Here is a 12,509-nt window from a genome sequence, read left to right as displayed (position 1 = left end):
TTTTTATTTACCCACAGGCAATGCAGGAAGAGGGAGACAAGGGAAGCTGCAGGGAATTCACTCTGAGAACTTGCACCCTGGCTTCTGCCGTCAGTTCTGACAGTTATGTGCAAGGTTTTTTAAACAAATGGGTTTTAGATTGGTGGGTGAGCATTTTTCTCCCAATAAAATAAATGTTTAAAGTATGTATTGGTTGTCTTGGTTTCTTTACCTTAATGCTGACTGAAAAAAATTTGTAGTCAAGCGTCTTTATTGTGTAACATACCATATATACTATATGTGCGATAATTAGTGCTGAGTTGTACGAAAAAGTTAACTTACCACTCTATAATCTACCACTATAAAATAATTACGTTTTTCAGAGTTTCTCAGTTGCTGTAGCAGGATCCTCAAATGAAATTCATTATTTTAAAAGCACTGTGTGAAATTTTCACATCTATAGCCAGTGGTGGATAAAATACTCAGATCATTTACTTAAATAAAAGTAGTAATACCACAGTAGAAATACTCAAGTAAAAGGCTTGCATTCAAAATTTTACTTAAGTAGGCTAAAAGTACCAAAGTGTTAGCATCAAAGTATACTTAAAGTACCAAAAGTAAAATTACTCATTATGTAGAATGTATTTTAGAATAATGTATATTGTATTACAGTTATTGATGCATTAATGTGTACATTACTTAATGTTTCAGCTAGTTAAGGTGGAGCTTTTAATTACTTTCTATACTGCTGGGTAGCTTGTAAATTTACCTCCAGGATCAATAAAGTCCTATCTTAAAGTAACTAGCAACAAAAGCTTTAAAATCAATGTAATGGAGTAAAAAAGTGCAATATTTCTCTCTGAAATGCTGTGGAGTAGTAGTATAAAGCAGCAGAAAATGGAAATACTCGTGTAAAGTACCTCAAACTTGTACTAAACTACAGTAGTTGAGTAAATGTACTTAGTGACTTTCCACCACTGTCTATAGCTAATTTTGTCACAACAATGTCTGCATTTCTTGTTTACTGTTTCAGATTTTCAGAATGATAAATAAAAATGATATCATATAATGGGATAATATTTGGTAAAAGTTGAATTTTGAAATTCAATTAGAAGCAAGTTCATCCTCATATTTAGCTATCATGAAGTAATGGGATGAGAATGCGTACAGATGGAGAGGGAGAGGAGGAGAGAGGTGCATAATGGGAAGTCAACCGACAGTCTAGTCCTATAGCAGCATAACTAATGGATGGTTCAAGGTTCACCTGAGCCAGTCCTAACCACAAGCTTTATCAAAGAGGAAAGTCTTAAGCCTACTCTTAAAAGTGGAGATGGTGTCTGCCTCCCAAACCCAAACTGGGACCTGATTCCACAGGAGAGGACCTTGATAAGGACCTTGAGAGCAACAGTCCACTTGGGAAGGAAGTACAGCAGGACAATGGCATTTCTATAGTTGGACTTTCTGTAATTATATAATTGTGTTGTATTTGAACATTTGTTGTTAATGTACAATTCTATAACAGCTTAGTTTTTATTTTAATGTACTATTAATATTACAATACTGACTGTGAATAGTGGAAATACTGCAAAGTTTTGTGACAGCAAGAAAGCAGAGGATGTAGACTTTGTTAAAATTGGTGTTTGTACGCCAATGAATTTTAATGGATACTATCCAGTTGGTGTTCTGGTGCAAATTATTTGCTATACTGCTCAATATAAACTGCTGTGGTGATTGCACTTAATGCTTTGAGAACTGTATGTCATAGTGTACAATTTCTTGAACCCACACATGCAGAACACATTAGAAGTTTTACAAATCAAGTCACTCTTTATTTGAATGTATGCAGTTTCAGTGGGAAAGGGTGTAGTTCTCCTGAGTGAAAGTAGCGATGGTTCCGGAGTGGAGACTGAAGCAGTGGTTACCCATCTGACTCAGGTTGGATGCCGTGTGGATCTGGACAGGCAGACAGGTCCGTGAAGTGAGGAACCGGTGGTGCAGTGTAGTCCTGGACTGGCCGCGATGTGGAGTTGGCGGTGAGGTGTGGAGACTGACGGTCAGCGGAACCAGTAGCATGGAGCAGGTCGGGTCCAAAAGGTCTGGCTCAGTGGTGGAGTTATTGGAAACAGGCAAAGCAGTGTGTTTGGAGAGGCAGGTAGACAGGCTGGCAGGAATCCAGACGGAGACAGAAAACTGCGATCACCGGCACAGGATAATCCTGAGGCAAAGTAGAACAGGATCAAACACAAGGTAACAAAACAACACTAGCAAATGGTACTTAACTTTCAAGTTAGGAGCCTTGACGTTGTAGTCGTACAAGTGTACGGAGACGATCTGGCATTGGTGTTGTGGGAGAGCCTGGTATTTGAGCTGTGGAGACTGATGGTAGATTGAGGACAGGTGTCCTGGTGATCAGCAGCAGGCGGGAAACCACAAAGCCAGACTGGAAGACAGACACACACATGCGCACACACACACACACACACGCACATCCAGAGACGAGTCGGGGACATACAAGACACACCAGAGAAGGGGAGTACAAAAGAGAACACAGGGCTGGGGAGGATAAGGTGGCTGACTGCCACACTGTAACAGTGTTTCAGAAAATGTGTTTAAGCAAATGAGGAAAAGAGTAATCTGGCATTTAGGCCTACTCTTTTTTTATTTGGATGGAATAATGATGTATGCGTATTTCCAAATACAAATTAATTTGACTTGGTTTTGTCTGATATAATTCTAGATTTGCCATTTAGTTTTATACGTGACAACATTTGTGTAAAGGACATGCTTAGGTTTTAACACTTTACCCTGGTGACTGCCTAATAGCTGTTTTATAACGACAATGCAGACCTCAAAAATACATGCTAGAACGAAATACTACAGTTCGCAGGTGTCGTAAATGCAGAAAATACATATGACATTGGTAAGCATCCAAAGTTCCCACTTGTCCTGAACGAAGCATGGTTGACTTTCTGGATGTGGGCGGGGCTGGACGTCCAATCCTGCCTTCCTGCTGGCCACAGCCGGTACTACTTGCCAGGATCCTGGCTTTTTTCTTTTTTCAGATAGTCTGTATTGGAGTTTCAGACCACAGCGAGACCAAGGTGGGTGTTGTAAAGTCAGCTCTGAAAAAACAGTCTGCAATACGAGTGCAAATGTACAGCCGCAAAAGTTTCAAAATAAAGATTCGTCCTTTCGAAACTCAAGTTTCAAGGTTTCTAAACTTTTTACCCTACATATATGCACCAGTTTTCAGATCACCATTTACAAGGTTTCAAACCTGGAAAACTAATACACCGGCAGAACAGTGAGGGGTTTATTTTGTGGTGTGTCACCCCAGCCTGCTAACCTTCAGTCTGCACCTCATCATGCTTCTCAGCTAGTTAGTTTCTGGCATGCTAGCCTCCAGCCTTCACCCTTGCCTGCTAGCCTCCAGCATGCTAGCCACCAGCATGCTAGCCTTCGGTCTGCACTTCAGCCTGCATCTCAACCTGCACTCCAGTCGTTCCAGTCAGCCACCAAGCCTAGTCACCATCCCCACCGAAGCCCTGCCTGAACCATCCTTGGCCATTTCTACCAACGGCCAACATTGTTTCTGGTCCCCAGTCGACCCACAACCAGACCTCCAGATGGCCGTCTCCACTGAACCACAGCCAGACTTCATAGATCATCAGTCGGCTGTCTTCGCCAACACCCAGCCAGACCGTCAGCTGCCTGCCTCCTTCTCTGCACTCTAGTGGTCTGCCTGTCCTGCACCATGCCCTTACTCTCAGCTGTCGATTAAGAAGCAGGTCCTGCACTTCGTCGCTGACCTCCAAAGCGGTCCCGCCTACGTCGCCTCCAGGTCTGGTCATCCTTCTGCCGTCCTCCTGACTGCCTTCTCTGGTTTTGACCCTTGTCTGCCTCACCATGCCGTGAGCCTTTGTACCTCAATTTTTGTGCATCAAATTATTGAATTGCATCAACTCTATCTCAGTCGCCTGCATTTGGGTCCAATTACAATTACAATTTACAAACTTGATTTCTGTGGCAATGGGGCAAAATCATCTGTGACTCGTCAAACCCTCTGAACTCCTCCAGGTCCTCCAGTGGCCAGCACCTCCAGACAGAACCACAACATTTAGGCACATTCCAGAATAGTTTGAAAAATTGAGTACCTGTGTTCAGGGATGCTTGGAGCTGGGTGCGGGACGAGAACAATATGAAGGGATGAAGGTTGGGGTAGTAGTACTGGAAAGAACTTCAATCTACTTTCACCCCTGTTCTACACCTATACTTTTTTTACACATCACTGGAGACATATTTTTTGTGTGTATTTGTGGTAAGCTGCACACAGTTTGTTGTGCCAAAAGTTCAAATGTTCTGAACTTTGAACTTGCCATGGGCTGATGTCTTTAAGAGTACAGTCAATTACTGAAGGCTACTGCTTCCATAAATAATGCCCTGCTCTCAATAATGGAAGTGAAATTAGTAGTCTGAAGGGTTTTTGTGCTATATTGTGCTGTGTCACGATAATGGTTTTGAAAGGAAATCCAAGTAGAAAGATTTATTTTCATTATTGATTTTTACTGTTTTTGATTAGATTTTTTCAAGCTTATGTTATTGTTTAGATTTCGCTCATACAGTGTATACATTACAATTTGTCAGTTATTTACATAGTGTAAATTGCTTTTTGATCGATTTCTTTTTTTAATGGAGTTTCGGGTAACACGGCTGGAAGACATTTGCCACTGATTTAAGTTTTGCCCAATTTTAAGATAATAAATTACCAGTTTTGCAAACATATACAGATACTAGTAATAATAAACTCCCTTCAGAAGACATTTTTCAAGTTGCATAACATGGTCTAGTGGTATCTCCAGAATAATAAATAAATAAATAAAAACACAAGTCCTCCAATTTCCATGCCCTCTAGAACGACACATAGAAGTGTTTTCTAATGTGAAGTTCCTGTCGGCAGGATGACATTTGTCTGTGCCTTCTACAACCATTACAAATCACTGTTGTAAAAATGTATCCATTTATTGATGTGACAACACTATGGTTAAGGTTTGGCTAGGTTAAGGGAAAGATCATGGTTTGAGTTAAAATCAGTAGGAGTTAAAATGAGTACTAGGTACTACTACTAAAGGGGAGGCTCTGGCTCAGGAGGTAGAGCGAGTTGTCTACTGATCACAGGGTTGGCAGTTCAGTCCCCACCTCATGTTCCTGACACTGAACCCCAAATTGCTCCTGATGGTTAGCTAGCGCCCTGCGTGGTAGTTTGCTGCCATCAGTGTGTGAATGGATGAATGAGCAAAAACCTTGAAAAACGCTTTGGATAAAATAGCTGCTGTCATTAACCTGTATTTATGTTTATTTTGTCTGACAATGTTGTCACAATAATGAGAAATACTTAGAACAACATAACCACTGAATAGGCAGGAGTAGTGGCAGAGAGAAGAGGCAGCAACAAGGACAAAGGAGTAAAAAAACATGGTGCCTTACAGGAAAATTGAACAATGAGAGTATTTTGACATTTAACAGTTCCTTTGGAGGCTCAAAATTCTCCTCAGTAATTTTATTTTCCTGAAATTGTGTAACCTGAGAAGAAACCAACAAGAAGACAAGTTGTTTGGCAGCTAATTGAGGAGCTGTAAGGTTGGGCCAGAGCTGTGTTGAGATACTCATTCTGGTTTTAATTAATATCAGTGGACCTCCAAAAGCCTTTGAGTGAGAAGTCATGGAAGACAGGTGCTCATTCAACCATAGAGTTACAGAGGTCTGCACACACCAGATAATTGTATTGATGTTTTGGTAGAATATACTGTATATATTTGTGTGAGTATACTGTGTTGATGTTTGGGTATTAGAACAGGATTTTGTTGTTGTTGGTCTTTTAGCATTCTTACACTGTCCTCTGTCAAACACGTGTTTGCTATCTTTTGATGAATTGCATAATTGAACACTATTATTTCAATTGCTGCTGAGCCCAAACCATTTAGCAGTTGAGCTCCACATTTGGTTTTTGTTGGTTCCATGTGGTTTCTTAACTGACAAATGTGCTGTTTCCAGCATGTTCCATGTTCTACTGTTATTGAGATTAATGTTGTTGTGATTGGTATTACAGTACCTGTAACATTGTTACAGGCTGAGAGAGGACTAAGGTGGATAGGCAATGAAGAAAGCAATGCTACAATTTACTGCTAAGCCTGCGGGAGGTTTTGTAAGACTGGCACTGTTCACTTGTTAACCCCGATTGCTGACCCTGACACCCATGCTGCGTCTTCCAACATGCAAGCCAGGTTTCTACATTTGTACACCACTGGAGAACCCAGTGACAGAAGGAATAATTAGTTAGATTGATCCTTTGTGTCCAGCTTTGTGATATTGTCTTGGCTGACTTTGGCCTAGATCAGTCAGCTTTGCTAAAGGAAAATGTGGTGTAATGACTGTCTGATCAGTTTTTCTTCTTCTCTCCTACAGTTGGACACCCAAATTATACTTTTAATTAGAATTTATTTCAGTGACTGATTAGAAACAAGATCATTTAATTGCCACTATGTTAGAATGCTGCCTGCTGCTTCTCTATAAATGAGAGTGATGTATTGGATTCTTGCAAGTTACTCTTTGAATTCTTGTTTTTCAAACTTTCTTGCTGAAGCTACACATACCAAGCCAAGCAGAGATCGTGGATAAATCGCTATCCTCAGCTCACAGAGAGCACTGAGGCCCGGGGGTGAGTGTGTGCCTTAATAGATGGGTAGTGATATACATAATATTTCAGTTTTGACAGCAAATCTGTTCTTAAGTTGCTGTGACAGCCACTCAAATTCATGCCAGAGAGCTATCAAATGGAATGGATTATTCCCTGTGTTCCCTGTCTACAAACCAAACTGAGTGGGGCATGACACAGTTCCTCTGGCAGTGGTTTATGCGGTGGCATGCTGCCAAGGAACAAAGGCCCCAGCTTGGCAGGGCCATGTGACGGAACAACGGGAACATCTTCATAGCCCCGGCTCAACCTTCAAAATCGTACAGGTAAAGAAAAACAGCTGTGCACAGTCGCAGCCGCAGAGGATCTCAGTCTCACTCCAATGTGAAAACACAGCTGCTTCTATTGCCCAGCACTGGAGTGAATCATATCCAATTAATGTCCTCATGATCCTTCCTTCCTGGCAAATTTGGATAAATGCCGCCATCGGTTCTCTTTCTGAATCGCTTACAGTACATCTCCGAATATTAGTGTATCAACATCTGCAGAAAAGGCCATGTGTGATCACTGAGAGGCTCTCAGCTTCATGCACTATTTATATTTCCCCCTAAGAGGTCTCTGCTCTTCCTTACCATTCATGGAAATAAACATCCAGTTCATACTGTTATGTGTTTCTGTGCTGTAGTCATGATTTGACATGTTCTATCATTGCCTGTACAAGACAGTTTCATTAACATATGACAAGATTGTGGACAAGACTTCGGTTTCAATTCAATTCAATTCAATCTCAAAGTTGATAGCCTGCCAAAGAAAGTTTGCAGACAGAATTTACAGCACACATGAGCAGAAAAAAACCCAATGATAAAAACACGGACCAAATGCGAGTCAAAAAGATTAACCAAAAATACATCACTCATTAATGTGAAATGCCACATACTTAAAAAACAAGTATGGAAAACCACATCCCTGCATGTTAGAATGAAGCATTCTACAAGGGTCTTTTAGTCCTGTATTAACACCTAAATTGGCACCCAGGGACTGTCAGTGTATAAGAGAATACCATTAGGTTTCCTCACCACCACCATGCTCCTTGAAGACTTACTCACACCAGTAAACATAACTGACTATTTTCACCAAGTTTCCCAATTTGTTTGTTAGTGTCTCTAAGTGAAAGCAGCCATAACAGAAGACACTGCTACTTAACAAATGCATATACAAATAATTTCCTCATTGTCCCTTTCCTGCAAGGATGTAGGAATCATAACATTAACCACAAATGTCTATCTAAATATTAAAATATGCAAGCATGTGGAAAGAGCACAACCCAGAGGAGAGGCCGTAGATTAAATGAGCCACTGAGAGGACACCACTGACCCAGATACAGTGAAATCTGTCAGTACAGAACCCTAATATCCTGCCCATGATGATCATATCTAACTTGACATCTTTCTGATTTATTACTTGAAATAACATGTGGCATCTGATTTATTTTATCCTGAACACTTTTTATTTATCCCTCAGAATTTTCTCAGCTCTCCATAAAATGTGCTCTTGTAAATGTCCAACTCTAAAAGCTCTTTTCCAAACTTCAGTGATATTTTCTTCATGCATTCCATCTTTACAATCTCCCTCCTCTAATTCCATTGTCTGCCTGCAGTGAATTAGTTTGTCAAAGGCTGCTTGGAAGTGTATAATGGCTGATGTTTTCCAGACAGTCTAATTTGTTCACATTTTATCTCTGTCTTTATGCCTCCCTAACCTCCCTCTGTAACCTTCCAGCCAATTTCTTTCTACTTCTTGCTCTTTTTGCACTTATTAGGGATGCAGCGTTTGATAGGCATGACTCTGCAGCACTTCATCAGTTCACTGGTTATAACATGGCACTGAAGTTCATGTACAGGTCAGTGAAAGCAGCAATATTACTGAATTAGAGTTGAACATGAGTATATTTTAGATTAGAGGTTGAGATAGAGACAGCACTCAGCTTATTGTCTCTACTGTTCTGGCTGTGCAATACTATTGTTTATTGTTAGAAATGTGAAATCTAATGAATTATTATTATTATTATTATTATTATCGTCTACAAAGGAAAAATGCAGTAACACATTTGCTATTAATTAAGACCAGAATCTAACTTTGATATTGCTTTTACCATATAAAAAATGGTGACGCTAAATGTATAATGTTTTGTGAAAATAGCATGTAAAATTTGCAGTAACAACAAAACAGAGCCAAAAAAAACAAAAAAAAAACAACCCACAGTAAATACACTCTGGCTTGGTAATCTTGGTAAACCTACCTACTAGGTAGGTTTCTGTAAAAAAGGCCATGCCTCTGTGCATGCACCTCCCACCCACCCATTTCCCATGTCTGATCATGCTCTGTGGATTTGAACTCAGTGTGAGACAGGCAGATGACCGCAGAATTAAACTCGGATCACGGTGATGCCGATGAACATTATTTAGTTTGCTGTTTGTTACTATGAAAACCGTGAGTTGAATATTCTTTCATGTTTATGTTATACACTGTTGGTGTTTGGATTCAGCCACAAGTGCATTATTCTATTCAGAGTTAGCTGCCAGCTTGTCATAATCTGAGAGTTGTATTGCTACTTTTGCTATCTAGTGTTTCTGTGCATTCCAGTTACTATTCTGTCTGTTGATTAATGCTTATTTTGTGCTGGCTAGATTATTATGCCGTTATTGGCCTTTAGCTCTGTATGCTGGTTGCTGTTTGTAGAAGCCTATAGCTTGTTTTACATTTGCTGTATATGCCAGAGTTTCCAGTGTTAATCAGCCTGTACTGGCTGTACAACTCATCTGTGATGGACCTTTGCATTTTTACACTTATATTTTCTCATTAGGCTCACATCACAGACCTTCTTTGTGTACCTTCATTTGAGCCAGATAAGCAGCCTAATCTGTATACCTGGATTTTGCATCTCCTTTCTTTCACCCTCACCTAAACATCAATATAGTGTTCTGATCCGACATCCTGAAGTGATTGAAGTGATTATAGATCCATATACCTTCTCCATCCACCGTTTTTAGGAGCATTTTCAATTTGCACATAAAAAACTCAAAATATTGAAAAAAAAAGTATGCTTGGCTAAGGTGGAATAGTTGGTGTATTGATAAAAGCAAATTGCAACAAAGTGTAATGGAAACAGACTTACAATAAATAAATCATGACGTACATTAAGCATGTGACTTAAACATCCACTGACGCTTCTGCTTCACCGAGGAGACTAAAAATAGCGGCAGCCGGCAGACAAAAATATTAAATCTGTGTGGCGCGATGAGGATTCTGACATTCCTCAAATTAATACATGAAACTAACAGAAATGCCATATTTCTATCACATTTTCTACATAGTTTTTCAACGTTTGAGGTTTGACTTGCGCTCTGTTAATTCATCTTGTTGCACCCTCTTCATGGGCAATGGATTAATGGCACCTGACTGGAGAACTGTTTGACAGTTATGGATGGAAACGCACATTAATTAGCATTTTTTGCCGATTTTCTGTAAAGTCGGTTAAAATTTGCGTTACATTTGGATGGAAACCTGGCTATAGTCACACTTACTGTACTCTGTCACTTAGAGAGCAAAAAGGCTGTATCAAGTGTAAGCTAGCTGTAAGATAACTCCGGCTAGCCTATATCTAAAGCTAAAGCAAAGTTTACATACTGATTTTTTCCTAACTGTAATTGAAAAATATAAATTTTGATTAACTGACATCTTGGTACTGTAATGCAGTTTGTTAACAAAATGAGGCAGACGCTAAATCCAATCATGATGGAGAAAAACACCCAGCTAAATGTCTGCTAAAGATAAGAGGAGTAGCAGTAACTGCTGTCTGAGTTCTTGACTCCAGTCAAATTCATGCAATTTGTTTGGTAAAGCTTCCTCTAAATCACATATTTAAATACATTAAACTGTAAATTAATTTATTATCAATATAATTATTGTAGCATACATTATATAGTATGTAGTATAGTAGGTGGACAGACAGACGTTTAGCAAAACAGAGATAAGAAGACAAGAACACATTTTGTTTGTAGATACTCCATTTTCCCCTTGCCTTCTGTTGAAAATGATCCAAAGGCAGAGTGCAGTATCTGCATTTTTTTAGGAATTATGGAGATTCTATGGCAATATATAAATAATAATGAAATGATGGCATTTCAGCCTCTCTATCTCACACAGTTTGCCGGCCAGCCTTAGAACTCTAAATTATTTTTTCTCAACATCACTGGTTTGCAGTTATTGCTGCCTTTGTAGTGCAGTATGGTAAAGCATGATTTATGAAATCATTTGTAAAGCTGCAACATTATATGACTGAGTAATATTTTGCCATAATCACATAAATAAGTAGTTGCTACATGTAGGGAGCATTATATAATAAAAAATAAGACTGTGTAATTAAAACAATTAACATATTAACTGCCCAGGGACATCAAAAACATATGAATTAACAAGCTTCAAAATGGTCAATGACTCAATGCAGCAATTTCAACCTGTACATTTATATGTTCCTGTAACAGGAATTGAGTCTACATAGATTTTGATTCACTTTCTCTATCTATTGTATGTAGATGTTCAGAATTCCTAAAGCTCACTACTGTATTGTACACATTACTAAATACAATTTGCATGACTAGGACATGTTCAGCATCTATTGAGCAATTGTTGGCTAGTAGTGATGGATAAGTAATGACAATTAAGCTGCCTGTATAGTATAGTGTTATTTTACAGTCTGGCATAGCCTGTTTCAAAATGATGAAGATGAGGTTGCATGTCACACAGTTCCTTATGTTGATTTGACTTTCACATTTTTAACAGAGGTCATAATGAGTAGTCAAAAAAAATCATTGGCAATAATCACATGATCAGGGTCTGGTGATAGTCTAGGGACTGTAGTGTCCCAGATATCGCAGTTGTTTCTATCTTTAAAAGGCTGGTAGGTCATATGCCTCTTTTAGGGGGAAAGCTTGAATCTTGTGACACAAAGTGGAGTCATGTAACAAAAAAATTAAAGTTTACAGGGTTTTTGGGGGGCAGTATTTCTTTGCTGGGAGCAGCAAAGAAGTGTCCATTGGTTGCCAGGCAACCGCAAGGCAACAACAAGACCCCAAGAACTCACTGCGCCCAGAGAGAAACCATACCAACATGTAACTCCTCGTAAAACCACAAATTGTTGTTTATTACACTTTGTTTGGTTTTTGTACGGATTAGACAAATGAGATATATTGTGTTAATTAATGAGCTTTGGAGGTGCTGGTATGCAGCTTCCTTTGCTTCCAGTTATTGTGCTAAACTAAACTAATTGTCTGCTGGTTGTTGCTTTATGTTTTAGCGAATGGAAATTTGTGTGGTATCAATCCTCTCATCAACTCTCAGGAAGAAACTGAATAAGTTTATTTCTCAAAATGTCAACCTATTCCTTTAACACGATCATGATGTTGGGTCTACAGTTGAGTCCCAAAGCATTAGAGAATATGGATCTTCTATACCTGCTTGCTTTTTAAATGATAAATTGCATCAGTGGGCAGCAGACTGCTCAGCCCAAAATCGGCTTTCCGTTTATTCACTTCAGGAAATGAAAACAAAACATCTAACAATTATACAGAGAAGCAGAGGTGTCTCACAGGATCACATTCAGAGATGAAAATATTCAGCTGAACTCGAAGAACTAATAAATATGCACTAGTTCAGAACTAACAATGTTTAACAAGGTTTAACAGAAAGTGGCACAATACCTCAAGCACTAACTGCCATTGTTTATGCAAACTGAAATAACACAAAACACATTCTCAAATCTACATACTCACTGACAGTC

Source organism: Siniperca chuatsi, linkage group LG2, assembly GCF_020085105.1.
Source record: "Siniperca chuatsi isolate FFG_IHB_CAS linkage group LG2, ASM2008510v1, whole genome shotgun sequence".
NCBI classification, from domain to species: Eukaryota; Metazoa; Chordata; class Actinopteri; order Centrarchiformes; family Sinipercidae; genus Siniperca; species Siniperca chuatsi.
This window is presented reverse-complemented; position numbering follows the sequence as displayed.